The following is a 15776-nucleotide window of genomic DNA, read 5'->3' as shown; positions in this document are numbered from 1 at the left end:
GAAGGGCTTGTTTTTTGCGCCACCAATTTTACTTTGTAATGACATCAATCAATTCACCACAAAATCTACGTCGAAACCAGAAAAAAATATTTGTGGGGCAAAAAAAAAAAAAGCCATTTTGTAATTTTAGGGGCTTCCAATTCTACGCAGTGCACTTGTCAGTAGAAATGACACCTTATCTTTATTCTGTAGGTCCATATGGTCACAAGTATACCCAATTCATATATGTTTTATTTTATTTTACTACTTTAAAAAAATTATAACTACATGCACCAAAATTAGTATGTGTAAAATTGTCATCTTCTGACCCCTATAACTTTTTTATTTTTATTCGTTTTTTTTAGGGTATACAAAGTGACCAAAAATACGCAATTTTGGACTTTTGGATTTTTTTTACGGATACGCCATTGACCGTGAGATTTAATTAACATTATATTCGGACATAGTTCGGATATTTATGCACGCGGTGATACCACATATGTTTATTTTTATTATGTTTACATATTTTTTATATGGAATTTTGGAAAAGGGGGGGTGATTTTAACTTTTAATATGGAAGAGGTTAATTCACATTTATTAACTTTTTTCTTTTTCTTTTTTTTTACTTTTTTACACTTTTTTTCCGTCCCCATAGGGGACTATTACATGCAAGCTTCTGATTGCATACACTGATCAATGCTATTCCATAGCATAGCATTGATCAGTAATATCGGCGCTCTGCTGCTCCAGCCTGTTGAGCAGGCATGGAGCAGCAGATCACCGATCAGACGGCGAGGAGGCAGGTATGGACCCTCCCCCGTCCTCTCAGCTGTTCGGGATTCGGTGATTTCACAGCGGTAGCCCCAAACAGCCTGACAGAGCTGCCGGGAACGGTTTACTTTCACTATAGACGCAGCAATCAACTTTGATCGCCTCGTCTAAGGGGTTAATGTGGGGCATCACCGCGATCGGTGATGTCTGGCATCAGACACGGGTCCCAGCCGTTGATGGCCATTGGGACCACCCCGCTATGATGCGGGGTCAGCCCGTGACCTTGTGTCATAGAAGGGGAGCAGGACCAGGGGTACAGGTATGCCCTTGGTCCCCAAGAGGTTAAATCTAACATGTAAATGGGGCTTTAATGGTTGCAGCAGTTTTATCCTGAAAAATCCCACAGCTATTAGACTAGGATCAGCTGTATGCCGCCAGGATGCTGACATATACAGTGGCGGACAGCAGCAGATGCCATTCATTTCAATTGAGTCCAATAAAAACAGTGTTTACAGGGGTTGTCAGGGATTAGAAAAATACTGCTTTTTTCTTGCAAAAACAGCACTACTCTTGTCCACAGGTCGTGTTTGGTATTGTAGCTTGGCTTTGTTAAAGTGAATGGGAGTGGTGCTGTTTTTTGCAAAAAGAAAGCCTAGTTAACAGCAGAAAGCAGCCTGAGCAGTGCCACTTGATGTCTCCTTTCGGGTCACAACTGAATGGCACACACTGCTGTCTGCCACAGTATATAAGGGCATCCCGTTTTTGGTGTGATGTCGAAGGATACCTGCGATGGACAGCTGAAATGCAGTGCGAACTTGTGAAATGATGGCATATTGCTAGGCCGGTGTTTCCCAACCATATGTTGCAAAACTACAACTCCCAACATCCCTGGACATCCAAACAGCTGGAGGCACCTTGGTTGGGAATCTCCAGGCAGAAAATTTCAGCCCGGAGATTCTGAGTGTGGCCAGCACCGACTGAATCAGTCGGCGCTAGGACCACGCGGACACTGCTTTCTCCCATAGACTGCAATGTGTTCTGCGAGTATTTCCGCCTGAAGAATGAGCAACGCGAAAATTTCCAAGCGAGTTTTCCGTTCACAAATTGTGCTTCAAAAATTCCGAAGTGTGAATTTGTGAACGGAAACCCATTCACAATACTATATATTTTAGTAAGCGGAATTTCTGCCTCCAATTTCAAAGCGGAATTGCAGGCGGAAATTCCGTAGTGTGAACCTAGCCTAAGTGTCTGACCTCTGGGTCCAACACTGATCTAAAAATGAAGGGCAGCATTATACAGGTGCAAGCAGAGCATGCTGGGAAACTATTAATTACTTTGGTTACATCAAATGGTGGGGACAAGCAAGGCCCGATGACGAAGCCCTTGTTTACCTCCGCCTGGAGCTGTTCCGTCCCTGCGTCCGGGTCGTGGGAGGCGGACCTGAGGTTGTCGCACTCGTAGGTGGACTGGGGTAGGGCTATTAAACCCGTGTGGAATCCTTGATGGAAACCGTCCAACAGCCACTTCACCCATCCTTGGTCGTGATGTGCCCCCCAGAATCCTGCCCAGGGCCGAGACACAGACCACGCCTGGGAGACCTTCTGGGGGCAGACCGCCCTTGGATAGGCTCGGTAACAATTGAAGCACACGTGGAGGAGCCTACACTGATTGTAGTTACACGTCGAGGTCGCTGCCCGGCATGCTGTTCGTGCCAGCGCCCCTTCCCACAGGGGGCCTCCTTGGGGTCGAGGTCGCGCCAAGCCGCCGTGTGGGAAATGGACTGACATGTACCGCACGCCGGTGCCCTTAAGCCCGCAAAGTGCTGACAGAAGATCTCCGTGTCTTCTCGACCAGTCTGTCACATATGCAAACTGAGCCATTGTGGCCACTGCCTTGGCTGAAAACGACTTATGGTAGTCGTAATACGCTGTGCCACCATATCTGTAGCCCAGATCTGTGAGATAGAGCAGGTAAGCTCCTCTCTCCTGTCAGGCCTCGTGGTGCATATAACATCGGGGTACATGCTAAAACCTATAACAAATTCGGGAATCGTTAGTTACCGACTAAGTCTGGCGTCCTTGCTTTTGAACATCATTGAAAGTTCTCCACATGACACGACCCTGGTCTCAGTGACGTCATGGGTGGCGATCAGCAAGGACACCAAGTTGACGTCTCTACCCTCTTAAATGTCCTTCTTGAGGGTAGGACTGATGAAGTGCACTTGGCTGACTCGAGGTGGTTCCAGCATCCTACCTGAGGTGCCCGCCTGCAGGCCGGGCGCGACTGGTACCAGCTGGAAACAAGGCTGCGGGACCTGCTGAGCAAGGGCCTGTATCGTGGCTGCTGCCACCGGCTGAGCGTCCTGCGCCCTGTCCCTGTCCATAGAATCCAGCCTGTCCTGAAAGCCTGAGACTGCATTCAGAACAGAGCTCATCATTTTGTGCAGCTGCGTGATGGGATTTTCAACCGAAGTGGTCCCTCCAGTCTCTTGACCGGATCCAGCCTCTGACTCCGCTCTAAGCAATTTGTGGAGCTCCACCTTCCTGGCGGAGGCTGGGTAGGCCAGCCCTTTCTTACGGAGCTCCTTCATAAGCCTGGGGATGGTCTAGTTACGGTATGCCTGAGGGTTACCCCTGTCAGACCCTCTGACAGGCGTCTCTAGCAGGGACCTGGTCTCCTCAATATCGGAGCCGTGAGCCATCCTGACACCACCTGTCCGGGCCAACGAATTGGGTGCTGGTAGAAGACAAAAACAGAAGATAAACAACCATAGTCTGGGAAGCGTCTGGAGCCCTCCGTTTGAACGTCCCTATACACACCTGAACACTACAACACTTCACTTGGAAACTGAAAAGCACTGCGAGTCGAGCTCTAGATACATAAATGTTACGCCGAGCGCTCCGGGTCCCCGCTCCTCCCCGGAGCGCTCACGGCGTTCTCCTGTTCGCAGCGCCCCGGTCAGACCCGCTGACCGGGTGCGCTGCGATAATGTCCCCAGCCGGGATGCGATTCGCGATGCGGGATGCGCCCGCTCGCAGTGCGCATCCCGACCAGCTTACCAGACTCGTTCCCCGTCTGTGCTGTCCCGACGCGCCTGGCCCCGCTCCCTAGGGCGCGCGAGGGCCGGGTCTTTGCGATTTAAAGGGCATGTGCGCCACTGATTGGCGCATGGGTTTTAATTAGTGTCTTCACCTGTGCACTTCCCTATTATACCTCACTTCCACTGCACTTCCTTGCCGGATCTTGTTGCCATTGTGCCAGTGAAAGCGTTCCTTGTGTGTTCCTAGCCTGTGTTCCAGACCTCTTGCCGTTGCCCCTGACTACGATCCTTGCTGCCTGCCCTGACCTTCTGCTACGTCCGACCCTGCTCTTGTCTAATCCCTTGTACCGCGCCTATCTCAGCAGTCAGAGAGGTTGAGCCGTTGCCGGTGGATATGACCTGGTTGCTACCGCCGCTGCAAGTGCATCCCGCTTTGCGGCGGGCTCTGGTGAAAACCAGTAGCAACTTAGAACCGGTCCACCGACACGGTCCATGCCAATCCCTCTCTGACACAGAGGATCCACCTCCAGCCTGCCGAATCCTGACAGTAGATCTGGCCATGGATCCCGCTGAGGTCCCGCTGCCAGTTGTCGCTGACCTTACCACGGTGGTCGCCCAGCAGTCGCAACAGATAGCGCAACAAGGCCACCAGCTGTCTCTCTTATCTTCAGTCGGCCCAACGGCTGAACCCTCGCCAGGCTAGGTGGTCGTTGTTCTCTGCCCGTTTTAACTTTGAGATTCATTTTCGCTCCGCTGACAAGAACATTAGGGCTGACGCTCTCTCTCGTTCCTCGGATGCCTCTGAAATGGAAGCCTCCCCGCAACACATTATTCCTCCTGACTGTCTGATCTCCGCTTCTCCAGCTTCCATCAGACAAACTCCTCCAGGAAAGACCTTCGTCCCTCAACGCCAGCGCCTCAGGATTCTCAGGTGGAGACACTCCTCACACCTCGCCGGCCATGCTGGCATCAAGAAATCCGTCCAGCTCATCTCTCGTTTTTATTGGTGGCCTACCCTGGAAACAGATGTTGCTGATTTTGTTCGGGCTTGTACAGTCTATGCCCGGGACAAGACTCCTCGCCAGAAGCCTGCCGGTCTCCCCCATCCTCTGCCTGTTCCTGAGCGACCATGGTATCAGATTGCTGTGGACTTTATTACAGACTTACCTTTATCCCATGGCAACACAGTTATTTGGGTGGTCGTTGATCGTTTTTCTAAGATGGCACATTTTATTCCTCTTCCTTCTGCACCTCAGTTGGCGAAACAATTTTTTGTGCACATTTTTCGCCTTCACGGGCTTCCCACGCAATTCTCGGATAGAGGCGTTCAATTTGTGTCGAAATTCTGGAGGGCCCTCTGTAATCAGCTTAAAATCAAATTAAACTTCTCGTCTTCTTATCATCCCCAATCCAATGGGCAAGTGGAAAGAGTTAATCAGGTTCTTGGTGACTATTTGCGACATTTTGTTTCCTCCCGCCAGGATGACTGGGCCGATCTCCTACCATGGGACGAATTCTCGTACAATTTCAAAGTCTCTGAGTCTTCCGCTAAATCCCCCTTCTTTGTGGTGTACGGCCGTCACCCTCTTCCCCCCCTCCCCACTCCCATGCCTTCTGGTTTGCCCGCTGTTGATGAGGTGACTCGGGACTTCTCCACCATCTGGAAAGAGACTCAAAAATCTCTCCTACAGGCCTCATCCCGGATGAAGAAACATGCCGACAAAAAAAGAAGAACTCCTCCTGTCTTTTCTCCTGGAGACAAAGTGTGGCTCTCTTCCAAGTATGTCCGCTTTCGTGTCCCCAGTTATAAACTGGGACCACGTTATCTTGGTCCTTTTAAAGTCAAATGCCAAATCAACCCTGTCTCCTACAAACTCCTTCTTCCTCCTTCTCTCCGTATTCCTAATGCTTTTCATGTCTCTCTCCTTAAACCACTCATCCTTAACCGCTTCTCTCCTAAGGTTGTTGCTCCTACTCCTGTCTCCGGGTCCTCTGACATCTTCTCGGTTAAAGAAATTCTGGCATCCAAGACGGTCAGAGGTTAAAAAAAAATTCTTGTAGATTGGGAGAATTGCAGCCCGGAGGAGAGGTCATGGGAACCCGAGGACAACATCCTTGACAAGGACCTTATCCACAAGTTCTCGGGTTCTAAAAAGAGGGGGAGACCCAAGGGGGGGTACTGTTACGCTGAGCGCTCCGGGTCCCCGCTCCTCCCCGGAGCGCTCACGGCGTTCTCCTGTTCGCAGCGCTCCGGTCAGACCCGCTGACCGGGTGCGCTGTGATAATGTCCCCAGCCGGGATGCGATTCGCGATGCGGGAGGTGCCTGCTCGCGGTGCGCATCCCGACCCGCTTACCAGACTCGTTCCCCGTCTGTGCTGTCCCGGCGTGCGCGGCCCCGCTCCCTAGGGCGCGCGCACTCCGGGTCTTTGCGATTTAAAGGGCCAGTGCGCCACTGATTGGCGCATGGATTTTAATTAGTGTCTTCACCTGTGCACTTCCCTATTATACCTCACTTCCCCTGCACTTCCTTGCCGGATCTTGTTGCCATTGTGCCAGTGAAAGCGTTCCTTGTGTGTTCCTAGCCTGTGTTCCAGACCTCTTGCCGTTGCCCCTGACTACGATCCTTGCTGCCTGCCCTGACCTTCTGCTACATCCGACCCTGCTCTTGTCTAATCCCTTGTACCGCGCCTATCTCAGCAATCAGAGAGGTTGAGCCATTGCCGGTGGATACGACCTGGTTGCTACCGCCGCTGCAAGTCCATCGTGCTTTGCGGCGGGCTCTGGTGAAAACCAGTAGCAACTTAGAACCGGTCCACCGACACGGTCCACGCCAATCCCTCTCTGACACAGAGGATCCACCTCCAGCCTGCCGAATCCTGACAATAAAACGTAACATATTTATGCAACTGCTGGCTGGGCCCTATTACGTAGTGCCTGGCTGATTCTACAAGGACGTGAGGTACCACCACCAAGCCCAAGAGTGCCGAACAGCCCGAGGTTGGGTTAACCAAGTGACCCACAGGTCTCAACTATAACTCGCTGTGCTGCGTCCTACGTCACCAAAACCGTACCCGGGCTAAACCTGTGCCGTAGTGTGCGTACTAATGGGACAACCCCCGTGGCCGACCCACCACACTACAGTGCATGCCACCAGACAGGCCGTCACCAGTGAGGAGCTAAGAATCTCCAAGATATCCAACACAAAATTAGCATAAGCGAGATAATGCACCTGCACTCTCAGTGCCGACAGCCGGACGCGGCCTGCACCACTTCCTGCTGACCTTTGAACCAACTAAACCAAAACATACATATTTTTTTCTTTATTTTTTTTTACGCTCTGAAGACGTGTCAGTAACAACATTACTAACCGTAACTCGACTGCTCTGAAGATGAGTCAGTAGACAGCTGTGAGTTGTGCGTTTGCTCTGAGGACGTGTCAGTAACAATATGAGTTATAAATTTCAATGTAGAACTGCTCGGGAGAGAAGTTCGGAACTGACCAGTGAGTTGCTCCGAAGACGTGTCAGTAACAACATGGTCCTATTAATCGGTACCAGACTGCTCTGAAGATGAGTCAGTAGACAGTCGGAAAAACATGCATTGCCCAGAAGACGTGTCAATAACAATCCTGTAATTCTGTGAGTAAGTAGACTGTTCTGAAGACGAGTAAGTAGACAGCCGTGAGTTGAGCGTTTGCTCTGAGGACGTGTCAGTAACAATGACTAGAAACTTTAATGTAAAACCGCTCGGGAAAGAAGTTCGAAACTGACCAGTGAGTTGCTCTCAAGACGTGTCAGTAACAACATGGTCCTATTAATTGGTACTAGACTGCTCTGAAGACGAGTCGGTAGACAGTCAGATAACACACATTGCTCTGAAGACGAGTCAGTAACAAGCTTGTATTCTATCAGTAAATAGACTGCTCTGAAGACGAATCAGGAGTCAGCCGCTGTGGCATCTTGTTCTGAAGATGAGTCAGTAACAAGCAATAAAGCCCTGAACCTCAGACCGCTCTGAAGATGAGTCAGTAGACAGTCGGACTGGTGACAACTTGCTCTAAGGACGTGTCAGTAACAATATGTCCGGCCAGTGACCCCACCCCATTTTTTTTTTTTTTTTTTTAGCAAGTGCTACCAAATTGCAGTGCTGAGTTCAGGCCAGGTGCTACCTGTCCTGAACTCACCCACCCAATACCATACACATTTAAGAAGACTAAACAATAAACCCACCTTCCGTAAATCCAAAGGACAGCAGGTGTAGACACGCGGGAAACTATAACATAACAAACATGACAGTAACGTTTACAATGTGACCAGGCCACAGCCTGATGCCTACTTTGAACCCCTTAGACCCCTTAACCTGGTTGCTCAGAGAAAGCGTCAGTGGGGTTACCCGTAAGAACTGAGCCCCAACCTCCTTCCCAGGGGTGCCTGAGCCCGAAGGGTTAACGGACTCTGGACATGTGACCATCTGTTTAATTATGGCAGTGTTCTGGGACATAACGTCAGGACTGCCTGTGTGACTGCAGCCTGGAGTACCTGGGCAAGAAGGAGTTAACCGACTGAATGAGTAATATGTACTGATTATGTGTATAAACATCGGTGCTGTACACTGTTGCTATGGGGTCCTGCAGAGGTCGCCACCATAGTATGTGCACAGCATAACAGTATGTCATTTCAGTGCTGCATCCCTGCACCATCACTCACTGTGGCTGCCTGGCACCACAGTCAGTAACGATGCACAGCGCTGCCTTAGCCTCGCCCCGCTCAGCGTGAGCCGCGGGGTGAGGTATCTAACTCCTCCTCTGAAGCCACGCCCCCTGCAGAGGAAACCGGACACACCGTCCAGCCTCCCCAGCCAGGAGCATGACCGCTGGGTGTGTACGAGCGCTGAGCGCCATCTCCGCTCCACCACCATGCTGCGCCAGCAGCACCTGACCCGCCGGCGCCACACGCAGGGAGTCGGGGAACGCCGCAGCCACACAACACACACCGGAGCACCCGGGGGCCCTGTAAGAAGTAAGTGCCCACTGGGAGCCCACCCCTGTGTGCAACACGTGGGTATCTCCCTGCTGCCGCGCGCACCCGGAGGTCTCGGCAGCAGGGGAGACCATGAGCACCAGGGTGAGGCACACAAGGATGGGGCATGTGGGCATGAAAGAAAACAAGCTGCGGCAGGGACCCCCTGATTAAGGCAGCTGGCGCAGCGGGCAGAGCAAAATACAGATAAGCGGTACCAGGGCCGAAACGGCGCTTACCTGTCAACTCGTCGAAGCGGACTGGAACTGTACACACGGAGCAAATACGCATGGAACACACCGGGGAACATAAGGACTCACTGCAGTGTAAACACTGCACAATGCCACATACGCCCTGATTAAGGTGAGAGGGGGGGGGGGGGGATTTATAGGAGACAAATATAGCCTCAGGGCTTTAACACTTATGTTTATGTTCTTCTTGTTTACACTTTATTTGAAAAAAGGGGGTGATTTGAAATGTTATGCTGCACAGGGTTAATTTAAATAGGGGTTAACACTATTTTTTACACACTTTATCAGTGGACTTGTATGAGCCATCATTATATTGCTCATACAGAGGAATTCAGTTCCTATGTAGTGCATTCATCCATGAAATCTCAGACAGACAGATTCCAAGAGTTGCTGATGAAATTCTGCTGTGTGCACAGTGCAGCAGAATTCCATTGACAGAAACTGAAAGCCACTGCAAAATTCCGTAGTGTGCATGGTCCCTAAGGGGGCCTAAGAGGTTAAAGGGGTCATCTTCAACGCTATATTTACTGTGTGTGTTTTTTGGGGCATGGTACAAGGCCCCACTTGACTCCATGCACACCTCATTGTGATCAGATTCACTACTCAACCCTTTACAACTGAGACAACCAAAACAAAAAGGCGCAGCATGTGTATGATGTTGTAATACATATATATTTGTTTACAATGACTGGAAGTGTATTCTATGTAAATTACACATAGATACTAAAAAACACAACAAGGCCTATTTTAAAAAAGTGCCTTTAGGCTAGGATTCCATAGAGATTTTATTCTGACATTTTTTTAGGGTAAAAAATGCCAGAATAATTGCCAGAAAAATTGCTATTGATTTTCCCTGCATTTTAGCATTTTTTTTTTATTTTTTTTTTGGCATTTTAACCTTTGTGTGGAAATTGGATGTTTTTGCCCTTTGTCAGTTTTTTAGGAATTTCGTAGGTTACCATTAAAAAAAAAAAGATGCAGTAGGGTTGCAGGAATTTGTAGGGAACAAATACGGTATTTTAAATAATACATTTTTTTTTGGAAAGCAAGGAACAATTATAAGGAGCAGGGCAGGGAATTACTAGCAGTTGAAAATATAAAATTAGTGAAAATGTCTGATTTTTTTATGTGTAATTTAATAATTTATTTTGTGTAATGTATGCGCTACTCCCATCATAGAAGAGACTCCGTTCTGTGATGGGAGTAGTTGACCAGGTCCTTAGGGCCATCATAACTTAACCCCTTAAAGGACCTTAAACCCCTTAAAGGACTTAAACCCCTTAAAGCCCATTTTGGCCTTAAGGACCAGAGCGTTTTTTGAACATCTGACCACTGTCACTTTAAACATTAATAACTCTGGAATGCTTTTAGTTATCATTCTGATTCCGAGACTGTTTTTTCGTGACATATTCTACTTTAACATAGTGGTAACATTTTGAGGTAACTTGCATCCTTTCTTGGTGAAAAATCCCAAAATTTGATGAAAAATTGGCAAATTTTGCATTTTTCTAACTTTGAAGCTTTCTGCTTGTAAGGAAAATGTATATTACAAATAAAAAAAATTTGATTCACATATGCAATTTGTCTACTTTATGTTTGCATCATAAAATTGATGAGTTTTTCTTTTGGAAGACATCAGAGGGCTTCAAAGTTCAACAGCAATTTTCCAATTTTTCACAAAATTTTCAAACTCGATATTTTTCAGGGACCAGTTCAGGTTTGAAGTGGATTTGAAGGGTCTTCATATTAGAAGTACCCCATAAATGACCCCATTATAAAAACTACACCCCCCAAAGTATTCAAAATGACATTCAGTCAGTGTTTTAACCCTTTAGGTGTTTCACAGGAATAGCAGCAAATTGAAGGAAAAAATTCAAAATCTTCATTTTTTACACTCACATGTTCTTGTAGACCCAATTTTTGAATTTTTGCAAGTGGTAAAAGGAGAACATGTTTACTTGTATTTGTAGCCCAATTTCTCTCGAGTAAGCACATACCTCATATGTCTATGTAAAGTGTTCGGTGGGCGCAGTAGAGGGCTCAGAAGGGAAGGAGCGACAAGGGGATTTGGAGAGAACATTTTTCTGAAATGGTTTTTGGGGGGCATGTCACCTTTAGGAAGCCCCTAGGGTGTCAAAACAGCAAACAAAAAACACATGGCATACCATTTTGGAAACTAGACCCCTCGGGGGATGTAACATGGGATAAAGTGAGCCTTAATACCTCACAGGTGTTTCATGACTTTTGCAAATGTAAAAAAAAAAAGAAAAATTTACCTAAAATGCTTGTTTTCCCAAAAATTTTAAATTTTTAAAAAGGGTAATAGCAGAAAATACCCCCCAAAATTTGAAGCCCAATTTCAGAAAACACCCCATATTGGGGTGAAAAGTGCTCTGCTGGCGCACTACAGGTCTCAGAAGAGGAGTAGTCACATTTGGCTTTTTGGAAGCAAATTTTGCTCTGGGGGCATGCCGCATTTAGGAAGCCCCTATGGTCCCAGGACAGCAAAAAAAAAACCCACATGGCATACTATTTTGGAAACTAGACCCCTCGGGGAACGTAACAAGGGGTTAAGTGAACCTTTATACCCCACAGGTGTTTCACGACTTTTGCATATGTAAAAAAATAATTTATTTTTTTTACCTAAAATGCTTGTTTTCTCAAAAATGTTACATTTTTAAAAAGGATAAAAGCAGAAAATAGCCCCCAAAATTTGTAACACAATTTCTCCCGAGTACGGCGATACCCCATATGTGACCCTAAACTGTTGCCTTGAAATACGACAGGGCTCCAAAGTCAGAGCGCCATGCCCATTTGAGGCCTAAATTATGGTCTTGCATAGGGGTGGACATAGGGGTATTCTACGCCAGTGATTCCCAAACAGGGTGCCTCCAGCTGTTGTAAAACTCCCAGCATGCCTGGACAGTCAGTGGCTGTCTGGTAATACTGGGAGTAGTTGTTTTGCAACAGCTGGAGGCTACATTTTGGAAACAGTGGCGTATGTGTATATGTAGTGTTTTTTACTTTTTATTTTATTTTGTGTTAGTGTAGTGTTTTTAGGGTACAGTCACACGGGCGGCGGTTCACAGTAGTTTCTCGCTGGCAGTTTGAGCTGCGGAAGAAAATTTTCTGCCGCAGCTCAAACTTGCAGCCGGATACTTACTGTAAACCTCCGCCCATGTGAGTGTACCCTGTACATTCATATTGGGGGGGGAACATCCAGCTGTTACAAAACTACAACTCCCAGCATGCTCTGACAGACTGTACATGCTGAGAGTTTTAGTTTTGCAACAGCTGTAGGCACACTGGTTATGTATCACTGAGTTTGTGACCTAACTCAGTGTTTCACAACCAGTGTGCCTCCAGCTGTTGCAAAACTACAACTCCCAGCATGTACGGTACATGCTGGGAGTTGTAGTTTGCAACAGCTGGAGGCCCACCGGTCGTGAAACACTGAGTTAGGTAAAAAAAAACTCGGAGTTTCACAACCATTGTGCTTTCAGCTGTTTCAAAACTACAACTCTCAGCAGTCACCGACAGCCAACGGGAATGCTGGGAGTTGTAGTTATGCAACCAGCAGATGCACCCCTACAACTCCCAGCATGCACTTTAGCTGTTTGCGCAAGCAGGGAGTTGTTTCCATAGAAAAAATGTGCCTCCAGCTGTTGCAAAACATAAGTCCCAGCATGCCCATAAGGGAATGCTGGGAGTTGTGGTGGTCTGCCTCCTGCTGTTGCATAACTACAGCTCCCAGCATGCCCTTTTTGCATGCTGGGAGCTGTTGCTAAGCAACAGCAGGAGGCTGTCACTCAGCTCCAACTGCTGATCCACGCCGCCGCTGCAGGTCAGTCCCTCGCCGCCGCTCCTGGGGCTCTGATCGCAACAGGGATGCCGGGGATCGGGGTCCCCAGCTGCCGGGGTCCTCTACCTGCACGCGATCACGTCCTCCGGAAGAGGGGCGGAGTGGCTTGCGGGAGTGACACCCGCAGCAGGTGCCCTGATTGGTCGGCCGGTAAACCGGCCGACGAATCAGGACGATCGTGAGGTGGCATCGGTGCCACCTCACCCCTGCTGGCTATGGCTGTTCGGGGCCATCAGAGACGGCCCCCAACAGCCTGTAATCCCGGGTCACCGGGTCACTGGAGACCCGATTGACCCGGAATCCGCCGCAGATCGCTGGGCTGAATTGTCCAGCGATCTGCGGCCATCGCCGACATGGGGGGACATAATGACCCCCCTGGGCGATATGCCGCGATGCCTGCTGAACGATTTCAGCAGTCATCCGGCTCTGGTCCCCAACCGGCTAGCGGTGGGGACCGGATTTCCCACGGGCTTTTGGATATGCCCTGTGTCCTTAAGGACTCGGATTGCAGGGCGTATCCATACGCCCTGTGTCCTGAAGAGGTTAAAAGCTGGGAATCGGGTGGCATGTCGCTCCGCTCCCCTGCCGGCCGGGGCTGCTGAAATCTCGGTTCCCTACTAGTAAATTCATATTTCCTGCAGAAGCCCTCATTGGTCAATCAGTGGGGACCAATGAGGAGAGCCAGTGGGAAATATGAATTTACAAGAGAAGTGTTCATATACAGTGGGGAAAAAAAGGATTTAGTCAGCCACCAATTGTGCAAGTTCTCCCACTTAAAAAGATGAGAGAGGCCTGTAATTTTCATCATAGGTATACCTCAACTATGAGAGACATAATGAGAAATAAAAAAAACCATAAAATCACATTGTCTGATTTTTAAAGAATTTATTTGCAAATTATGGTTGAAAATAAGTATTTGGTCACTTACAAACAAGCAAGACTCACAGACCTGTTACTTCTTCTTTTAGAGTCTCCTCTGTTCTCCACTCGTTATCTCTATTAATGGCACCTGTTTGAACTTAATCAGTATAAAAGACACCTGCCCACAACCTCAAACAGTCACACTCCAAACTCCACTATGGCCAAGACCAAAGAGCTGTCGAAGGACACCAGAAACAAAATTGTAGATCTGCACCAGGCTGGGAAGACTGAATCTGGCCTAGGGAATGAGCTGCAGAGAGCTTGGACCAAAGTAACAAAGCCTACCATCAGTAACACACTACGCCGCCAGGGACTGAAATCATGCAGTGCTAGATGTGTCCCCCCGCTTAAGCCAGTACATGTCCGGGTCCGTGTGAAGTTTGGTAAAAACTCAACTCGTCGTGTTTGGAGGAGAAAGAATGCTGATTTGCATCCAAAGAACACCATACTTTCTGTGTGGGGGTGGAAACATCATGTTTTGGGGCTGTTTTTCAGCAAAGGTACCAGGACGACTGATCTGTTTAAAGGAAAGAATGAATGGGTTAGGGTTATTTAGTTTAGAAAAGAGAAGGCTTAGGGGCGACCTAATAACTATTTATAAATATATTAGGGGACCGTACAGAGATCTCTCCCATGATCTATTTGTACCCAGGACTGTATCTATAACAAGGGGGCATCCTCTACATCTAGAGGAAAGAAGGTTCCTACACAAGCACAGATGGGGGTTCTTTACTGTAATAGCAGTAAGACTGTGGAATTATCTGCTTGAGGAGGTGGTTATGGTGAACTCTGTAAAAGAGTTCAAAAGGGGTCTGGATGCATTTTTTGAGAATAATAACATCACCGGTTATGTATATTAGATTTATAGGGACATAACGTTGTTCCAGGGATCTATTCTGATGCCATATTTGGAGTCGGGAAGGAATTTTTACCTCTAGTATGAGGGTTTTTTGCCTTCCTCTGGATCAACTCAGTAGGGACTGTCACGATGCCGGCTGGCAGGTAGTGGATCCTCTGTGCCAGAGAGGGATTGGCGTGGACCGTGCCAGTGGATCGGTTCTAAGTCACTACTGGTTTTCACCAGAGCCCGCCGCAAAGCGGGATGGTCTTGCTGCGGCGGTAGTGACCAGGTCGTATCCACTAGCAACGGCTCAACCTCTCTGGCTGCTGAAGATAGGCGCGGTACAAGGGAGTAGACAGAAGCAAGGTCGGACGTAGCAGAAGGTCGGGGCAGGCAGCAAGGATCGTAGTCAGGGGCAACGGCAGGAGGTCTGGAACACAGGCTAGGAACACACAAGGAAACGCTTTCACTGGCACGATGGCAACAAGATCCGGCAAGGGAGTGCATGGGAGGAGGTCAGATAAAGGCAGGGAGCAGATGGAAGCCAATTAAGCTAATTGGGCCAGGCACCAATCATTGGTGCACTGGCCCTTTAAGTCTCAGAGAGCTGGCGCGCGCGCGCCCTAGAGAGCGGAGCCGCGCGCGCCAGCACATGACAGCAGGGGACCGGGACGGGTAAGTGACCTGGGATGCGATTCGCGAGCGGGCGCGTCCCGCTGTGCGAATCGCATCCCCAACGGCCATGACAGTGCAGCGCTCCCGGTCAGCGGGACTGACCGGGGCGCTGCAGGGAGAAAGACGCCGTGAGCGCTCCGGGGAGGAGCGGGGACCCGGAGCGCTAGGCGTAACAGTACCCCCCCCTTAGGTCTCCCCTTCTCTTTGTCCGGTAACTGCCTCCCCTGGGATGAGGACACCGGGAAAGAATGGAGGGTTTCCTCAACGGCAGGCAGTACAGCAGGAGTGGGAATGGGGAGGGAGGGCAGAGGGCGAGGCCTGGCACGGGGCAGTGTGACACCAGGACGGGGGCCATGGGGAGGCACAGAGGCTTGCCTGACGGGACTGGGAGGGGGGGAGAGGCACCTCCTGTGGCAG

The 15776-nt window shown here is 49.0% G+C and overlaps 1 protein-coding gene across 4 annotated transcripts in view; it reads left to right on the top strand.

Annotated features, from left to right (window-relative positions):
* ABCB9 (ATP binding cassette subfamily B member 9) overlaps positions 1-15776 on the top strand; it is a 112146-nt gene that overhangs the window by 17118 nt on the left and 79252 nt on the right. The gene's annotated exons all lie outside the window — the stretch shown is intronic.

This window comes from Hyla sarda, chromosome 1 (genome assembly GCF_029499605.1).
Source record: "Hyla sarda isolate aHylSar1 chromosome 1, aHylSar1.hap1, whole genome shotgun sequence".
Classification (NCBI taxonomy): domain Eukaryota; kingdom Metazoa; phylum Chordata; class Amphibia; order Anura; family Hylidae; genus Hyla; species Hyla sarda.
This window is presented reverse-complemented; position numbering and strand designations above follow the sequence as displayed.